The following is a 19,784-nucleotide window of genomic DNA, read 5'->3' as shown; positions in this document are numbered from 1 at the left end:
ATTTGACAGAGTTGTCAACCAATGTTGTTGCGGAGCATCTATTGGCATCACGAAGGTCACTGACCTTGTGTTTGCTGATGATGTTGTCCTTCTTGCGGAGTCGTTGGAGGTCCTGGTTGCAGCCCTCGAGTCAATGCACAGGAAGGCGAGGCCGCTTGGACTTGAGGTCTCCTGGGCCAAGACCAAGGTTCAGGAGTTTGGGGGATCACTGGATGACACAGGTCAGTCTGCCCATGCATGTGGCGAGGACATTGCGATCTTGGAAACCTTTACATACCTTGGTGGTGAAGTGCATGACGGTGGTTGGTCATATCAGGAAGTACCTCGAGAGAGACTTGGAAGTTCTAGTGAGTCCTGACCTTAAATTCAGGAAACAGTGCATTAGCACCAGGAATAAAGCTAACAGAACATTAGATTTCATTGCTAGGACGGTTACGAATAGAAGCGCAGAGGTAATTATTAAACTCTACCTGGCGTTAGACCCACCCTTGACTATCCGGTACAGTTTTGGTCTCCGTCTTACAGAATGAACACAAATTCACCAGAATCAGTACAGAGGAGAATGACCAAAATGATACATGGGCTCAGAAATTTACCTTATGAGAAGAGGCTTAGGCACCTTAACCTACACTCTGGAAAGACGCAGAGTGCGGGGTGATCTAATAGAGGTGTTCAAGTGGATCAAGCAAGGTCATCATATTAAGGCAACTGCAGCACTCGCCGTAATATATTTAAATTGGACAAATTCAGATTTAAAAAGGAAATAATGAGGAACTGGTTCACTAATAGTGTGCTCAACAAATAGAATAGACTTAGTAACCATGTAGTGAGCGCTGAAACTGTCGGTTGTTTGAAGAAACGGTTGGACAACTTAATGGATGGGGATGACAGGTGGTAATGGGCATGGAACTGCCTAGTGTGGGCCTTATGGTCTCTTGTAGTTTCCTTCATACTTATGTTCTTATTATTTTTAAACGAGGAAAAAGGTATCATAATGAATCTATGACAGAAAGCAATTATAACAATACTCATTTGTTTTGCTCTTAGTGCACGGTTGCAAACTGTTTATCTACGAGTTAGCCGTTACGGCAGCCGTTGGAAATGCATCTCAAGCCTCGTCTCACGAACTCGTCACAACTTCACATGAACCCGTTGAAAAGTATTATCGCCTCCGAGGATTACTACATTCTAGCTGACCTCAGATGGTTTTCTTCAGAAAAGAAAAAAAAACATCAAAGAATTAAAGACTCGATTGAACCTTACAGAAGTGTAATCACATTTATTTTGCCTCTCATCATATGATTTTAGTCTCACTCCAAGGATTACTAGCAATTTGTAATCATCCTAAACCGGATACCAGTTGATTACAAATTGTTGTGTTAGTAGTGTGCTACAGTATAAACTACGTATGATAATGAGTTTTAATTGTTTTATTCAATAATCATATTCCTATTCTCTTCAGGCCACCACACAAAGATCCCTATATATTGTATGTCTCGAAAATATTAAATAACTTCAGAGAAACTGTTTGGAAATTATAACAGGTATGATGAATTTACTTATTTTGTAAAAACGTTAGAAAAGCAGATTTAAAGAAGTCTAGAGCAAAAATAAAAGTGAGACAACGACTATTGTTATTTTCGAAATTTTGTTTAGGCTTTTAAAATTAAGCTAATCTTTTACTCGTAGTCCAGATAGGTACTACGCACATGCCAGAAATTATCCACCAACTACAGTAAATGCATTAACATACTCAAGGAAAAACTATTATTATGTACGTTGTTTATGCACAGGCCCAAGGCTCACTATTCCACGTGTAGGTTAGGCTCACGCATCACATTGTTTCGTTCAGAAACAAACATATGACCTCGACTTTCTTCGCAAAGTATTTGAAAACGAGTAGTCTTAAACAACAAATACATGTAATACAGGTAGTATCTTTATTTAGCTGAAATTTATATATAACTAGATTTATTAGAGATCATTAGACACTTGCAACATTACGAAAGGATAGGTAAAACTGCATGATACAAGACAAAGATGACCACTCAGACGGCAGGTATAAATACGGGTGAGCTGGCCAGAAAACAAGCAGTGTCAGCCAGACCACAAGAGAGGCAGGTCGACTGGACCGGTCCCGCGAGCATACCTTCTGTGGCCACAGCCCTCCTATTTATCTACGTTTTTCTGACCCTTTGTGGTGAAGGATAGGCGAAGATATCCCGACAGTATCTACCAAAGAGCATCCACCCCCTTACCAAGCTATAAGGAAAGTCACATCGCCATTGGCGAGGAGAGAAAAGGTTTCGAAAGGAAAAGCTGAGTGCTCGGCGCTTTGCCTCTTGCGACTCCAAAGGTGGGTGCAGGCAGAACTGCAGACGTCTCCCGAGACGGCATGTCGCTGTTTTCAATGATTTTTTTGCGTCCCACAGAGGGAGGGAGGGAGGAAGGGGAGCCAAATGCTTGTTCAGAAAACTTTGGACATCAGACCAAAATTGCGCTTGATCGCGTGCACTTCTTCCATGTCTTCGCTCGAGTTAAAACCGTTAAAGCTCAATTGAATTTCCCTCGCGCGCGCGTGCGGGTGTGTATGTGTGCGTGTATGTGTTTGTCTCTGCACTTGTGTGTGCGTGAGAATAGTGCGTGATTGTTTAGAAGGTTTAAACTAAACAAGTATGGGCCGAGTTGAACTACGAAAAGAAGAGGATGTTGTACTTTGATTCTTGAAACGCTCATTTAGATAAGTACAACAAATTAACGCACACTGCATGCTTACATACGTACAAGAACCTCAGACGCACTTTGATTTACAGACATATCTCAAAAGATGTATGTATATACACACACGCACATACACACACGTACATACGAAACATACACACACGCACACATGCGCATACACACACACACGCACGCAGACACGTAACACGCTTGGCCTTACATCCATACACACACACACACACACACAAGTGATTGTCCATTCAAGTCACGCACCAATGATCAAGATGTAAACATGACCAGATCGAAAACAAAGGAGAATTCACGGTCAGAATGTTTCTGATCACACAGAACGAAACTATAAAAAAAAAATCTGTGGAGGGATCACGAATGTGCTGTTTGTAAAGCACAATCAACTCCCGGGGAGTTTGCAGACAATGCCTGCCAAAGCACAAGTTTGCTTTCATTCGCGCGAAGCCATCCACTAGTACACTGATGATGTTGAAAGGGCCGACGGAACGTGGGTTACTGGGAGGAGAGCCAAAGACGCTGGGAAGGAATGGGGCGTAGGCGATGGGTAATTAAAATTCCCACATCAGAGTAACACAGGGAATAGATATAGAAGTCTGTATAGGTGTGGGTGGGGGCGTTATTCAACACCAGTACGTGACCGTTGCCAGGTTACTTAATGTAAAGATAAAGATGCTAGGTGACAGAAAACGGACTGGCATGTAGAAATGTAAGGCAATAGCTCATTCGGTTGCATCATTGAATAAATAGATAAACGATAGATACACGAAAAATAGGAAAAAGGCATATGGTCTTTCATGTTGCGAGTCGATCACTGGCAGTGCATTTCGAGGAAATGCGGTAGTGGGTAACCCGGTCGCGCCCTCGGCACGTGGGTCCAAGGCTCCAGTGAGGGAAAAAAATCCAATGCAGTACTCTCGTTTCTGATCCAGTCGTGAGGTGATACGTACACTGCTTGTGCCCATATGAATTTGTATGTACATATACAGTATTGCCATAAACGTGGCAGATATCCGTAGCGGAACAGTCTCATTCCTTGGACTACTTTATCAACTAAGTCACTATGGACAACTCCCTCCACATACACATCCCCCACTTCAATAGAGTCACTATACACTATAAACGTCTTCCTCCTCCTCCTTTCCATCCTCTTCCTCTTCCTCCTCCCCCCCACCTTCATGGAACCTCCCCTTTGAACGATGCTACCCCTTAAATTGAATCGTTACTTTGTACTGCGACCTCCACGGGAACCCCGTTTGAACAGAGTTCCTACGGATCGCGACGCCCTCCTCCCGGGAACACTCCCCTTGAAAGGGACCACTAGGGATCGCGACCCCCGTGGGTCCCATTGAACTGGTTCCCTGTGAACCAATGCCTGAGGCCCTTTCAACGGGGTCACTAAAGACTACGACCCTTCTGCAGATCTCCCTTGAGCGGGGTCACAATGAACCTTGACCTCGCATCCTCATAAAAAATGTAGCGGTAGATGGAAAAGGTACCCAATAGGGAAGGGACCAATTGCGAAAGATTTTGGTCATCTTAAGAAACGCCTGGTATCCGGCATCTGCCTCAACTCCTCCCTCCCTCACTGATTTCGTTGCCTCTTCCACTCCCCTGATTCATCGCCTTCCTTCCTCGTATAGTTTGGTGTACGAACGTTGTTCCATCTATGAATGTACACCGGAGACAGTCTTACGGCTGGCAGGAAATGTGACCGAGCGCTTGTCCGTACATGCACACGTGAACAAGTGCATGCACACACGCACGTACACACAGACTTACGCACGCTCACACATGGTCTCGTACACGTGCAAGATCGTATACGTTTTCCCCCTCGGTCACTCCCTCAACACAAACACACACCACAAACACACACGCATATACATACACACACCACAAACATACACACGCACATACATACACACACACCACAAACATACACACACACCTCAAACAAACACGCGCACACACACACACACACACACACACACACACCATTCACACACGCGTACACACACATGCACACTCACGTACACACAAGCCCACATACAGTTCCCTCAGCCACCACATACACACACACAGACTTACACGCACGCGTGGATATACAGCACATCTCAGCCACCACGTACACGCACAAACGTACGCACGCACATACAAGCACAAACGCACGCACACACGCACGTGCGCGCGCGCAAAGAGAGGACCGTAAGGATGCTGTAACCGTGGATCACTTTATTCAGAGTCTCGAAATTTCCCGAGTCCCTTCCCTCGGATTTTAGCCTTTTAGCGTTGACAGGCTTTGATTTCCAGTCTGTTCTCTTGATCGAAATGTTCTTAAACTCCTTCTCAAGCGCTGGCCAAAAGTAGGACAAGTACTTCTCCGTGTGGGTGGGGTTAAATGTTGTCATAATGTTATCTTGTAAAGTTGGGTTCTCTTACAATAAAGAGTTCAGAACAGAGATAGTTTCGTGTCCGAAGCTAGTCAGGCATCGTTGAAATGAAGTAGCATTTCAAACTCTTACACCTGTCTTCTTTCCTTTTCCTCCCTCACTCCCTCTCTCTCACTCTCTCTCCCTCTCCATTTCCCTCTCTCTCTCTCTCTCTCTCACTCACTCACTTTTCCTTTCTTTTCTCTCTTCCTTTCCTCTCTCTTCCTTTCCTCTCTCTCTCTCTCTCTCTCTCTCTCTCACATGTAGCCGGTACAAACCTGATTCATCTCGATCGCATCTGGATCGGGTTGGTTTGTTTTTACTGTCTCACTTGAGATCGTATTAAGTTTTCACTGCCGGTATGGGGTCCGGGATATCCTTGACGTCACGGGGAAGGAAAATGTGCTGCAGTATCTTTGAAGACTTTATTTTTTTTCTTTCTTACTTTTAAAAATCCCTTTTCATATTTTATTGTATAAGGCTGTGTCAACAAACTAAATACACCCCAGAAATGTAGAGCAAATTTAAACGAAAAGTCAAATTCAGATTAAGAATCAATACTAAGAGGTTATGGGCGGGGATATCTTCTCCAGTGTATTGTTTCAGTATGTGCACCTACACTGGGATGATGTGAAAGGTTATGTAAGAAAAAATCATATCATTGTGATCATGTAGCGTACGTATTAGGTTATCTGTTTCGTAAATTAGGTCTAAGTAATCAAAAACTTTCACTCGTTTGCGGGGATTTCCTCGACCAGGCGCGGTTCGGTCCGGATTGCAACTGGGGATGAACTGGTTCGACCTCACTGCCTCCCCTGCTGTACTCGAGGTTTGGCCGCGCCGCGCACCATAACCTTTGCGAAGTACTTTTGTAAATTATGTTCATTGAACGTATACAATGCATACTTTTGCGAAGTACTTTTGTAAATTACTTTTGCGAAGTACTTTTGTAAATTACTTTTACGAAGTACTTTTGTAAATTACTTTTGCGAAGTACTTTTGTAAATTACTTTTGCGAAGTACTTTTGTAAATTACTTTTACGAAGTACTTTTGTAAATTATGTTCATTGAACGTATACAATGCATACTTTTGCGAAGTACTTTTGTAAATTACTTTTCCGAAGTACTTTTGTAAATTATATTCATTGAACGTATACAACGTGCGAAGTACTTTTGTAAATTACTTTTGCGAAGTCCTTTTGTAAATTATATTCATTGAACGTATACAATGCATACTTTTGCGAAGTACTTTTGTAAATTACTTTTGCGAAGTACTTTTGTAAATTATATTCATTGAACGTATACAATGTATACTTTTGTAAATCATGTTCATTGAACGTATACAATGTATACTTTTGCAAAGTACTTTTGTAAATTACTTTTGCGAAGTACTTTTGTAAATTATATTCATTGAACGTATACAATGTATACTTTTGTAAATTGTATTCATTGAACGTATACAATGTATACTTTTGTGAAGTACTTTTGTAAATTACTTTTGCGAAGTACTTTTGTAAATTATATTCATTGAACGTATACAATGTATACTTTTGTAAATTGTATTCATTGAACGTATACAATGTATACTTTTGCGAAGTACTTTTGTAAATTACTTTTGCGAAGTACTTTTGTAAATTATATTCATTGAACGTATACAATGTATACTTTTGTAAATTGTATTCATTGAACGTATACAATTCATAGATTTATAAACACAAGTCAAACAAGGCAGAATTGATAATCCTGTTTCTTTTCTCATAAGCTAAGCGGTATCTTTCTTTACACATGTTCTGGTAGAGCGAGATCACAATATTCAATTTGCAAAAAGAGAAAAAATATATTTCGTGCAAATACTGCGCATGTTCTTTAATTACAGATGAAAGATATACATTTGATATTAAATATTCACAGGCACAATTTATGATAAAGTGCCGTCATTCCTAACTTGCATTATACAAATTTCACTGCAACATTAAAAATATTGCATCAAGTTTTCATGTTGACACTAGATAAATGACGCTTTAATTGATTGGCGAAATAAAGGAAAATAAAGATTTAAAATGATAATGGGCTTCGCAAAAACAGCATCAACAGAACATCGAAACCCAAAATTAAACTCCTGAGAACGAATCCTTCCACCCGACAAACAAACAAAAAAAGTCCAGTTAGTATAAGAACAACCTCAGTATTAGTCCACCCAAAAATCGATAATAACCTCCCTCCCGCCACTCCACACTATGTCCATACAAAAGCACACACACACCACGAGCATAGCTCCTCTTTCCGTAAGATACAACTAGGTAAATACACACACGCACACACCCACAAATCACAAAGCAAGCACTCCTTACTACACCGTCAAAATCTAAGCTTTCTCCCTCTCTCTCACTCTCCCTCTCTCTCTCACTCACTCACTCTCACTCTCCCTCTCTTTTCCTTTCTTTTCTCTCTTCCTTTCCTCTCTCTCAAATGTAGCTTTTGCACAGAAATCACTACGTTCAGATCACCACCCTTCACTGAAGCAACACAGATTCAAACTGCTCAAGGTGCAACCGTCACACTGAGGACACAAAACACCAACTAATACACTATTCGCATTTGGGCTTCGCATCTTCATAGTCGCAAGTTCGAGTTGTATTGTGTGGCTAATGAAACAAAATCAAGATTAATATATAAATCATTTAGCACTACAGACAACAACGTGCGTACGCTCTCAAGGCATAACCAAGACTGACGCCATTTTGGGACGCCAAGTTAGAGCGGGAAAACTCTCGAGCGAGCAGAACATCTGGTTCCCACAACATATTTATTTGCAAATATAAAGTACAAACAAAATACACAATGACAATAATATACAACAACTTTAATACACATCTCCCGATCCAACAATATACATTACAATATACAATAATAAATATACAACGCCACAAGTACATACATATACCAAGGCTTTTTCCCCTTTACAAGGGGGGTAGTCGAAAAGAAAAAGGCATAAAATCATTCCCACCCATTCCACCCTTGAATACACTCCACACCCCTCCACCCTCCCTCTTATCTTAGCACCTCCTGAATGACGGGTCATCCCTGCACCTTGTCCACTACCCTGGGTCAGAAGCAGTGTCGCAAGACACAGCACATCCACAGCAAGGCCGCTTCATTAAATCGGCGACCCCCCCTCTCCGTCCCCCCATTGCATAAAAGGAGAGGACGGGGAGAAATCCCTTCGGGCTGCGTCAAATTTTGCTCACACATACTACCTCTCCCCCACCCCCAACCATTCCACCTCATGAATGACAACATCATCCATATACGACCGTTTTCCATTCACTCCTGTCTTCTATCCTCTCCCGTCCTTCCTCAACAGACATTCCCCTCTTCCCAAAAGCCCCTTTTACCCCATCCATCCATCTCATCCTAGGACGTCCCCTCATGTTCAATCCCTCCACATCTGCCTTCCATACCTCTTTTACTAGTCTTTCTTCACTCATTCTTTCCATGTGTCCAAACCATCCTAATATTCTTTCATCAACCCTATCTCCCAGCTCCTTTTCCACCCCTGTTCTCCTCTTCACCTCCTCATTTCTCACTCTATCTAGCCTAGTAACCCCCATCATACTTCTCAGACACCTCATCTCAAACACATTCAAACTCCTTCTCTCTTCCTCTCTTATGTTCCATGTTTCTGCCACACACAGTGCCGTCGGCACAATCACTCCCCCACACAGTCTCCTATTAGCATCCACTCCCAAATGTCCATTCCTCACCAAACTCTTCAATCCACCAAGGCATTTACTCGCTTCTCTCAATCTACATTATACCTCCACTTTCACTCCACCTTTCCCTGCCACATTTGCACCCAAGTATCTAAAACTATCCACTTCCTCCAGTCCCTCTCCCTTAATGCTCACTTCCAGTCTACTGCCACTTTCACCCCTTGTACATCTCATCACCTTACATTTACACCACATTTATCTTTAGCTTTCTTCTATCACATACTCTCCCAAACTCTGCCACAAACTTCCTCAATCCCTCCTCCGATCCTGCCACAAGCGCAGTGTCGTCCGCAAACAACAGCTGGCTCACCTCCCACTTTTCTCCATTTTCCCCAACCACCTCCAATCCCCTGCCCACCACCCTTGCATTTACCTCTCGCACCACCCCACCCATGTATAAGTTGAACAGCCAGGGCGACATAACGCATCCTTGACGAAGTCCCACCTTTACCTCGAACCGCTCACTCTCTCCATTTCTAATCCTGACACAAGTATGTATGTATAATATACACCAAATACACTATGCTACAAGTACACTATTACAGTCCCACATTTCTCTCCGATTCCCAACAGTGATTGTTACCTCAACAGTTCAAGCGCACAGAGTAAAAGATTTCGGCCTCTGTAGCGGAGTGATTAATCAACGACGGAGTGTCTTCACCCATACGGTGATTTTATAACATTTTGCTATATTTTCACCGTACGGTGATTTTATAAAAAGTCATTCCCTCTATTTTCATTGTACTGTGAATTTAGTCGTGTTAATTACATTTACAATATGTTGAGGTTATGCGTGTCGGTTATTCTTACAATGAGGCGATTGTAGCCCGTCAAGTTACGGGTACACTAATCAACGAAAAGCTTGAAGTCCAACTTTTGCATTCGTTCATCCTACAATAAGTGGTTACACGTAAGTCCATCCTCACCGTGTAGAGAAATTCTAACCAATCACGTAAAGGGGCTACAGCAAGCCCCGCCCTCTATCCAGAATGAGGAATCTCATTGGCAGAGACAATACCTATGCCTCTTTCTCAAATTTTTTATTCCAAATAACTTTGGACGGCTCGCGATCTCTCTAAAATGCACATTTAACGATTAATGCATATGTAATACACACACACTCACATGCACACACGTACAAAACACGATTCGATGGCGCAGTGGTAGCGTTCGCGGCCGCCACTACGGCGGTCCGGGTTCGAATCCCGCTCAGGGTTGAAATCATTTCAGTATCGCTGCGCTGCGAGTCGTTATTCCAACTTTCGTGGGCGAGGAGTTGTGTGTGTGCGTGTGTAAAGTCAAAGCATTACCCGTAGATCGGTCAAATATGAGCTCTCTTTCGGGAGGGAAATAGCTGTCGATCATGGGTCCAAAACGTGATCCAAGACCATAGTGAATCACACACAAATTATCGAGCACTAGGCAGAAGATATTTGTCATCCATAGAAAATGGTAATTGAAGGGCTGACTCAGTGACAGAGAGAGATAGTATTATCATTATTTCTTTAACATAGCCGGGATGCCTTACATCCCAAAGCGCCCCATGCGGTCGTATCTTCTCTACTGGATCATGGATAAATTCAGTATTCCACTCCATCACGACGAAAAATGTAGATATCAACCAAATGGTGAGAAGATTTTTCGCGCGTAAGAAAAATTACCAATGTTTACATACACCAGTATTCAAACGACTGTTTGATTGTTGCCACAATATAAAATCCATAAGATTTATTTTTTATTACTGAATAAATTGAATATACATATTTCAAATATGTCGTAAATGTGAGTACTCTTAACATATGTCTTCAGTTTCTTTCCTTCGGATCTCTTCCGAGTTGTGGACTACAACGGTATTGCGTTGGGAGTCCCTTGGCTTGGATTCCAACCCAAATCCTCCAATCTTGAACGAAATCCATCCCTAGGCTCGGAATCCAACCCATCCGTTGACTGGTGTAACCGTACCTTCAGACAGTCTCACCCAAGTGAACATTTCCATGCTCTTAAATTGTCGTTTGAATTTGTGATTGGGCAGACTTCTATGAAATTACCTTTCGGCAAATTAGTCTATATTTACATCTCAACCTCTTTGTAAACAAAATCATTATTGTTTCTATTTAACAATTAATCTAGAATTCGCTTTGTTGAACACCATACTGAAAATGGCTGACAAAATAACTGTTGATTGTGTCCATCCGCAACGGCAGCAAAACTGGCCACCGACTTCTTATGTGAACAGATCGTTCACGGAATTACAAAACCTTTCCATACCCTAGTTAAATTTACATTCATTAATACCTAATTAATTAAACATTTTATTGTAGATTTAAAACAAATATCCTATAATAAAGTAATTTTTATGATTAATTGCGCATGTATGAGTGATAGAAAAAGTCTGCGCAAACAGTGCGAGCGAGATAATCATGACTGAAGGTTTGAACATTATTGTGAATCAAAAACTACGACACGGTTGAGTGTTTTCCGTGCTACGCATGCGCACGCATGAGTGATGTATGCCAGAATGATTTTTTATATATATTTAAACACAAACAAACACAAAGGAGGGCGCGCATACACACACACACGCACACATACGCATACCTACGTGCGCACACAAACGCATACCTACGTGCGCGCGCACACACACACACACACACACACACACACACACACACTTAAAGAACCACACGACTCATGGCTCAGTGGTAGAGTTCCTGGCTGTCATTACGGCGGTCCGGGTTCGAATCCCGCCCAGGGCTGAAATAATTTCAGTATTGCTGCGCTTCGGGTCGTTACTCCAACTCTCGTGGGCGGTGGGTTGGGTGTGTATGTGCGTGTAAGATCATATATGAGTTTGAGCTCTCTTCTGGGAGGGAAATAACTGTCAATCACGAGTCCAACACGTAATCCAAGACCATGTTGAATCGCACATACCTATGCGCGCGCACACACGCACACTGGTAGCGTTCGCGGTCGCCACTACGGCGGTCCGGATTCGAATCCCGCCCAGGGCTGAAATAATTTCAGTATCGCTGCTCTGCGAGTCGTTACTCCAACTCTCGTGGGCGGGGAGTTGGGTATGTGTGTGCGTGTAAGGTCACAGCATTACCCATAGATCGGTCATATACGAGCTCTGAGCTCGAAGACCATGCTGGTGAATCACACACGTACAGACACTAGTTCTGAGTTCGGTCCCTGTCCAGGACTGAGAAGCATTACAGCAAGTCACAGCCGGTCTGTCTGGCAAAGAATTGTGTGTATGTGTGGGTGTGGAGTATGTGTATATGTGGGGGGGGCTGTGTGTGTGTATATGTTTGGGGGTTGTATGTATATGTGTGAGGGTTTTATATGTATGTGGGGGGGCTGTGCGTGTGTGTGTGTGTGTGTGTGTGTGTGCGCGCGCGCGTGTGTCCACAAACATAACTATAGACTCGTAGCTCTCGACGGAGAGGTTAAAATATGTTAATCACAAGTCCAACACGTGATCCTAGGCCACTGTGAATCACATACACACACACACGTACACACACACACACACGTACACACATACAACCTGAGGTGTTAAACATCCGTTCCTCTCTCTGGGTGTGGCGATGGCGAAGGCCCACCTACTCAGAATTAGAACAAAACCACCATCAATTCAAATATATTGTTTGTACTCCAGTCCACTGTGGAGAAGTTGACCACAAAGGTAATGAAAGGATGACCCTCACCCAGAGTAGATACGAGTTAAACGAGAAAGGGAAAGAAAAGAGAGATGCTGAACTCGATGAATTTTATGCAAGTATATTAAGATGCGCGCGTAAAGCGTTGGGCGTGACCTGCAGTGATGCAAATTATTTTGCCTGCATAGTAACTCGTGCTTTCGCCTCGGCTTGCCTCGTTGGAGGCTCCTACTACGCAGACTAGGCCAGTTTTGAACAAGTCCTATCTGGCCAGCATTTCTTGCGTCATTCTCACCTACAACGAGAAGAGAGCGAGGTGGGGGGAGTGGGGGCTGGGGAGGGGAGAAGTTAGCCTTACAAAAACTTGCTCGGCCATAACAAAATTCAAGGGGAACCCAAGGTCATGTTGGCGCACTCAGACACAAGGAAGGGGGATCTTGTCGGTAGACGTACTCCACGCCCACAGCGACTCCGCAGCAAGTGGCGGAGATCTGGAGAAGGAGATGGGACGTGAACTTGGTCTCTTAGAAAAGCGCGGGAAAGCGTTGGAAAGGGCGCGGGAAAGCGTTGGGAAAGGGCGCGAGAAACCGTTGGATAGAGCGCGGGAAAGCATTTTCTTGTACTATTAATTTTAGCCCATTTGTTCATTCATCTTTAGCGTGTGGATATTCTTTTCTCTTTTATGGGAAAATGCAGGCCTTTAATGTGCCTGCATGCAATGTCTGAAGTGAAGAGGCGTGACTGAAATTTTTTTCAACAAAGTATGTTTTTTGCACGCCTCAACATGACCGATGTAGTAATATGATGTGGCCAGTCATCTCTAGAGGAAATGATCCAAGAATATTTCGAAACTGACCCATTATGACAAAAATAAGGTACAACAGTATATGAACATTCATCTCCCCATTACCCAACCTCAGCTGAGCGATTTTTTGTGCACCCATTCCATCACTTTTTCTTACTATTATCCCAAGGTTTTTCAGCGAAGGTCGTCGTAAGATTTGTAGGGTGATAGGGGTTTGGTGGATAGGGATGACACCCTGGGACTGATTCAAGAAGTTCGATGTAAAACGGCTTGCATATCAATATTATACAACTACTTTTTTCACAGCGTTTGGTCCGTGGCCAGCAACACAACATAATCAAGGATATACAAGGGTTGATGTCACCAGTCAAGTAATACCAGAACGTAATAATAAATTTGAAAATGCTTGTCGGCGTCATACTAAAACTTATGACGTCAGATCGGATACTCTTTAGGTTCCTTGTGTCTTACGCCACTTGTACATATTTCGATTTCAGAATTAATGGTGCCCGTGCGCGGCCGGAATTAACGTAAAACTACTGGAGATGCTGTACGTCACGTAGGCTCGTATTATCTGCTTTGCTGAACCCTGTGGTCTTTCATCGACAGGGAAGAGCAGGGCAAGGATGCACCGTGCACATATTTTCATATCCTCCTCACCAGCCTTCATTAAATTAGGGCGGAGGTTGAAAATAGAAAATGAGGGATTCTCCCAAGATGCATCAGCTATCACACCGGGCCGTACTAAATGCCACCTTTTTTATTTTGAACATGTTTTTCTTTATTTCAACGTTCCTAACTAATAAGAATCATTCATCCGAAGAACACCGTTTCTAGTTCAGTAAAATATTACATCGGAAACAAACAACCTAGCAATGATAGTTTCTAAACGATCGCCAGGATGTCCAAAACAAAACGTTATTTTTTCAGTTCGCTACACACAATCTCCACACCACAACATGCCAACAACCGTTAAGCACTTTTGGGTACACCAGTTCTCTATCCTTGTTCACGCAGACACTAGGAAAATAAGAATAGCCTTGGGCCGACCAGAGACACGCTTGAGATCAAACATCACCTTGAAATCTCTGCATACCAACAACCGTGCAATTGTGGGTGATTTAGTTCTACATCACTGTGCACGCAAGCGCAAACCATGGGTCGATTACACTTTTACATTCTCCACGAGAGGCGGATATACGCTTTAATCAATATGATTATTGTCCAGACTGCAAGTTGTCACATCATCCTGTTTTAGCTATTTATCTATCAATTTATTTTGACACCAAATATGCACGGGCAACTGACCAAAAGGTATTATTTACAAAAAGTCATTCGTACATATATTGGACCGCTGTCGTCAGCAGTTAAATTCTATTCGTGCATGACTTCCCCGATGTCAGCTGCAAGGCACGAAATCAACAGGCAATAAGTTTCGACTTTCTCGCTTGTTTTTGTTTCTGTTACCAAGACTAAGACCAACATATTTTATGTTACATGTATGTTAGAATCCCTTTAAATATGAGGAACAGTGTGTCACATTTTTCCTTAGAAAGAAAGCAACAACATTGGTAAGCTGCTTCCAATATTTTAACGCCACTCTATCAACATGAAAAATATTGTCACTTCCCTTGCTCTTTGTGACTTATTTTCAATCCTGTATTTTCCCATTCTTTTATCTATGCAGGATTTGTTATTTGAATATTTAAAGTGAGAGGCCACGATAGTACGTATATAAAAGACTATGTCCGCTTTAATATCCATATTCAGTGAGGTTAAGATAAGGACAAATGTCCACAAAACTGTTTCCCCATAGAAACTGAATGCACTGAATTACGAAACTCAAGACCACCTGCCCAGCTAGCTGAAGACCTTCAATTATTGCGCACCACACCCCCAGACACCCCAGCCAATCAAACCCGTTCCCGCCAGGAATTTCCTTAGCGACGACTTCTCTTATTGTATTTTTTCCAATGGCGTAATTTCGACTGTAGGGTGGGGGTCTGGTCAGATTTACATATCTCAATACATTTTTTTTCCTTAGTATGTGGTTATGAATAAAAGAGTGTGGATATATGGGAAATAGTGGTGGGATATAGACATGTAGTCCCTTAGCCCCCCAGAAATTACGGTCCTTTTTTTTTCTCTCTCTCTCTTTTTCGAGTTGTACGAGTACTTGCCATATCATTATGCCTTTGAGCCTAAAGAATTAGGTAACTGGCGATACGCTGTGTTAATCTAAACAAGATTCGGTATTCAAGGCAAATGTAAACTAAGATAGGATACTGGAACACAACTCTCGTTCTTAAGTCCGAGGCAAGTAGCTCGGGTACGCGCGGGACCTGCGTCGCCATACAGGGCAACTCGACAGCGCCTGAGGCACAGACCTCAGAGGAACGCATAACCCGCCCTGCTGAGATAATGAACGATTGGGATAGAATTTCTTGATCCAATTAAATATACGAAATCTATGTGATAACGAGAGCGGTGACTAAGACTGATTACAGCAATGTTCAGAATTTTTTTTGGAAGTGTTTCATTGACATAAAATCGGGCAGGAGGGGGGGGGAGGGAGAAAGGAGGGGAGCAAATGTTGTCCTGGTGCAGGGTACTGAATATCTTGGATCCTGCCAGGACAGTTCATGTTCACGAAAATTAATACCCAAAACTTTTGCTCTCTAATTAACAAAATTAAACTTGTTAGCACTTTGACATAGCGACACATGATATATGTACATTATGTAAACACGTGTACACCTGGACGTATAGAAATGATGTACACAAGAATCATACATGCGCGCGCTTGAAAACGTCTACATTTTATGTATAGTATACGGAATCGCGTTGTCGTTCACAAAATTTGTACTAATCAAAGAAAGCGATCTTTTTAATGACGAAATAATTAATCTGCCAGGTGCTAGGCATCTCGATTGCATCTCTTTGATAAGGAAGTGTTAGCATTATTTACTTCAAAATGACGGTTGATAATTAATTATCAAGTCATCGTTTTAGATATTTGATTATAATCAAAGATCTAAAACGATGAAATGCTGGTTCTCCCGATGGTTTATTGGTATTCCGAACTTATTCACTTATAATATCGTCATCCCTAGCATCGTACATCTGGTTATAAAATTAATTCGTCTTCAGTCTCTCGGTGAAGAAAACGGTTTTATTCTCTTAACCGCCACTGAAAAAATTTCGTGTCCCAGATAGAATTTAATTCATGAAATCAGCAACACCCGCTCCCCACACGTGGAAAACGGTGGAAGACTTTATGAACTCGTTTCTTTGTGTTTATTTTCTTCTAAATCAAGTAAGGATGTGATTGGTCTGTGGTGGCCTCGTTTTTTACCTCGATGCAATGGAAAGGGCACGGAGACTGGCTGCACAGTGATGACGTTTCCAATAAGTCTGATGTCATCGTCGCCGCCCTTCCTTCGGGTTTTTGGTTTTATAACTTCCCGGATCTAGCAGAGAGGACCATGACTTGTATAACACGGCAACAGCTTCTTGGCACGGCATAGCAACAAGCCAGTAATCCCGCGGTGGGAAAACATTACATATAGCTGAACTAAACAGAAATGACATTTATGATATACTATTGCTCTCAATTTCGTCATGTTTTGTGAGCGATTCCGCCAATTTTCCATTATTTCCCATGCCTCCACCAATCAAAAAGGTACTACAGGTGAGGGAAGAGCTACAGAAAATATAAGAAGGAATGGCTAATCCACATAGACAATTTTATGAAGAAGAATAGAAAATAACACCAAGCTATATAAAACCTTGGTTGCGTCCTCAATTCACTGCCCCATGCCGCCCTCTCGTCGGACTTGCATCGATGTAACACATCATGTTTGATATTTCAAGATGCAATTGCATAAATTCCTAATAAATTTCCTGTAATGCCTGACAAACGTTTGTTTTATATGCCCGTTTACTACGTTATCACTATTTCCTGCACCCGACCGAATTATTTCTCTCTGTCCCTCTCCTATGTTTAGAACGAAAGAGTTCCTTTAAAAACATACCAATATATCAAAATGTGTTTCAAGCGTCCAGAATATTTGAGTTTTCGGAACTTTTCCTTCCGAACTAGTTTTCCTTCCGACTAGTGTATGAACGCTGCCCTCACAATGTAACAAACTTTTCTTTTCGATAATTTGTTTATTTGGGTACATCTCAGAAATATTATGTGGATGGTGATACTGTACATTCCCTTACAACTGTTTTTTCTACTTTTTCAGATGCGCTTCACGGTGTTGCTCATGGTACTGATGTTATTCGTCGTTGTCATCAGCGGGATGCCGAACGCGTACTACAGGCGTAGGCCACCGACGCGGAGAGGGCGTCCCCGCAATAACTGCGTCGCTGTTGGATTATTTACCATGTGTTGAAGAGGGAAAACCACAATCCGGGTTCTCCGGTGTTGTGCGTGTCCGTCTTCGAGCGGCAAGACCCCTACATTCCTCGTATTCAGTTAATTGTGATACGAGGACAAGGGAGGGAGTGAAGATGGGGGAGGAAAGTAAAGGGTAGAGACGGGAGCACTGAGTTCCTTGTGCTACCTTTGACCTGTACACATCCTCCCGCCCTTGAAGGGCTTTGGTCAGTTGGGGCGGTTTTTGCTGAAGGGCTGCGGCCACAGGCGTCCAGGCATTGTAGATGTTGCGACGGAGGACAATGCGATCACTTGTCCACGTCCTCTTGTTGTAGCACTGACTGTCTGACATGCTCACATTACGTCCGGTAGCTGCAACATTTATGTCTATCGCCAGCACTGTTTTGCCCCGTTTATCTAAACAAGACCATGGTTTTCTTCACTATTGTCTAATCTATGTTTTCTAACTCTCAATATTTCATCGAATTACAATTCTTACGAAAAATATATAGATAACAATCGAAAACTGTCATTCATTGAAATTTGAGGGTTATGGAAAAACATAATAAAGAAGAAATCATTCGTCTTGTTTGGATAACCGGAATATAAGGGTTGTTCTTCTCTTCTATTCTACCCTGAAGCAGAACAATGCACCAGCAATTTGGTGGCCCATCAATTTCCTGGCATCAATCACTGGTCGAGGGAAGTTGGATATGTGGCAAAGAACAAAACACTTCAACAGTGGGAAGATACGAGTCGCCCAGAGATTTTTGACACGGTAGTCTGGAGGGGCTATTTTCGACCCACCCTGCAGTGTTTTGTGCCTGTGTCTCTTCTCAGTCATCCCTTGATGGAATGCCATTCCCCAACAGAGGGGTACAGCCCTCAGTCGATGCCAGAGTAACCGCGCGGGCCTTGTATGACACGTTCTGTAAGGCCGGCAAGGAAAACAAAAATTGGTAACGAAATTGGGAATGACAATGTTGGCTGTTGACTGTCACACTGTGATTGGTATTCCCCCTTAGGAAAGGTGTGAATTCCAGTCGGCGTGCAATCTCGACCTGTACGATGTCGATGTCCAGTTGCTGTCGATGGCACAGTTTTATGTATTTCTGTTTCTGCTATTAGCGGCAGTGTCGTCGCATCCAGTGGGACAGGCCTTTACCGAGCTAAACAGCGACATGACATCACTTTGAGTTGGCTACCAAGGTTATTTCTGCCTCTCATTTGAGGGCCGTAAATGATCCTTTTGCAAGCCACAATCCGTCCCAAATTAATAACCTAATTTCCTCTATACCTGTTCATTTACCTTAGGTAGTGATGTAACATACTAATATTGGATCTACTTTATGGTTAAGGAACTGAAAATGTTAGAAAATTGTCCGTATTCACATTCTTCTTTTGTATAGATTCTTTCAATGTCTTGTGAGACATAAAAAAAATAAAAATGGATGAACATCCCCTTTTCTTGTTTCATTTATCATAAAACAAAGAAAGAAATATTATTAAACTAATGGTTGATTTTCTTTGGGCCTTCAGTGGCGGTGAAATTTGCCCTTTTAGTTTTTTAACTTTGGTGGCAGGGAAGTTGAGCTGGCTTAAAGGAGTTTTCACAATGGCGTATATTTTCTCCCACATCTTACCTCTAACCTCCATTTGAATAACTAGAATATGACTTGGCTTACAGAAATCTAGATTTCTATAAGAACATTTCAGTATAATGTATTCGCATTGGTTTACAATATCTTTGTTCATTATTCAGCTTTGCTATATATGACAAAAATATAATTTGGCATTTGGAGATTTAAAAAATAAAGTAAACCGAAGTCGTTTTTACTCAAACGAACTCTCAACTGTCAGCGCTAGTGAAGCCCGTTGTCTCGATCTGGCGTATTGTTTTTGATTTGCTGTATCAAATCTGTTCACGATTCGATCAGATCTATCAATACAATTGCCAGGTGTTGTTTATGCCTTTAGTTGGAA

The 19,784-nt window shown here is 42.3% G+C and overlaps 1 long non-coding RNA gene across 1 annotated transcript; it reads left to right on the top strand.

Annotated features, from left to right (window-relative positions):
- Positions 1-2,094: 2,094 nt before the first annotated feature.
- Positions 2,095-19,261, top strand: LOC143032126 (uncharacterized). Its single transcript, XR_012967076.1, has 2 exons — positions 2,095-2,356; positions 17,668-19,261. It is a non-coding gene; the product is annotated as an uncharacterized LOC143032126 (long non-coding RNA).
- Positions 19,262-19,784: the final 523 nt, after the last annotated feature.

Source organism: Oratosquilla oratoria, chromosome 1 (assembly GCF_046742065.1).
Source record: "Oratosquilla oratoria isolate Oo_2021 chromosome 1, ASM4674206v1, whole genome shotgun sequence".
Classification (NCBI taxonomy): Eukaryota; Metazoa; Arthropoda; class Malacostraca; order Stomatopoda; family Squillidae; genus Oratosquilla; species Oratosquilla oratoria.
This window is presented reverse-complemented; position numbering and strand designations above follow the sequence as displayed.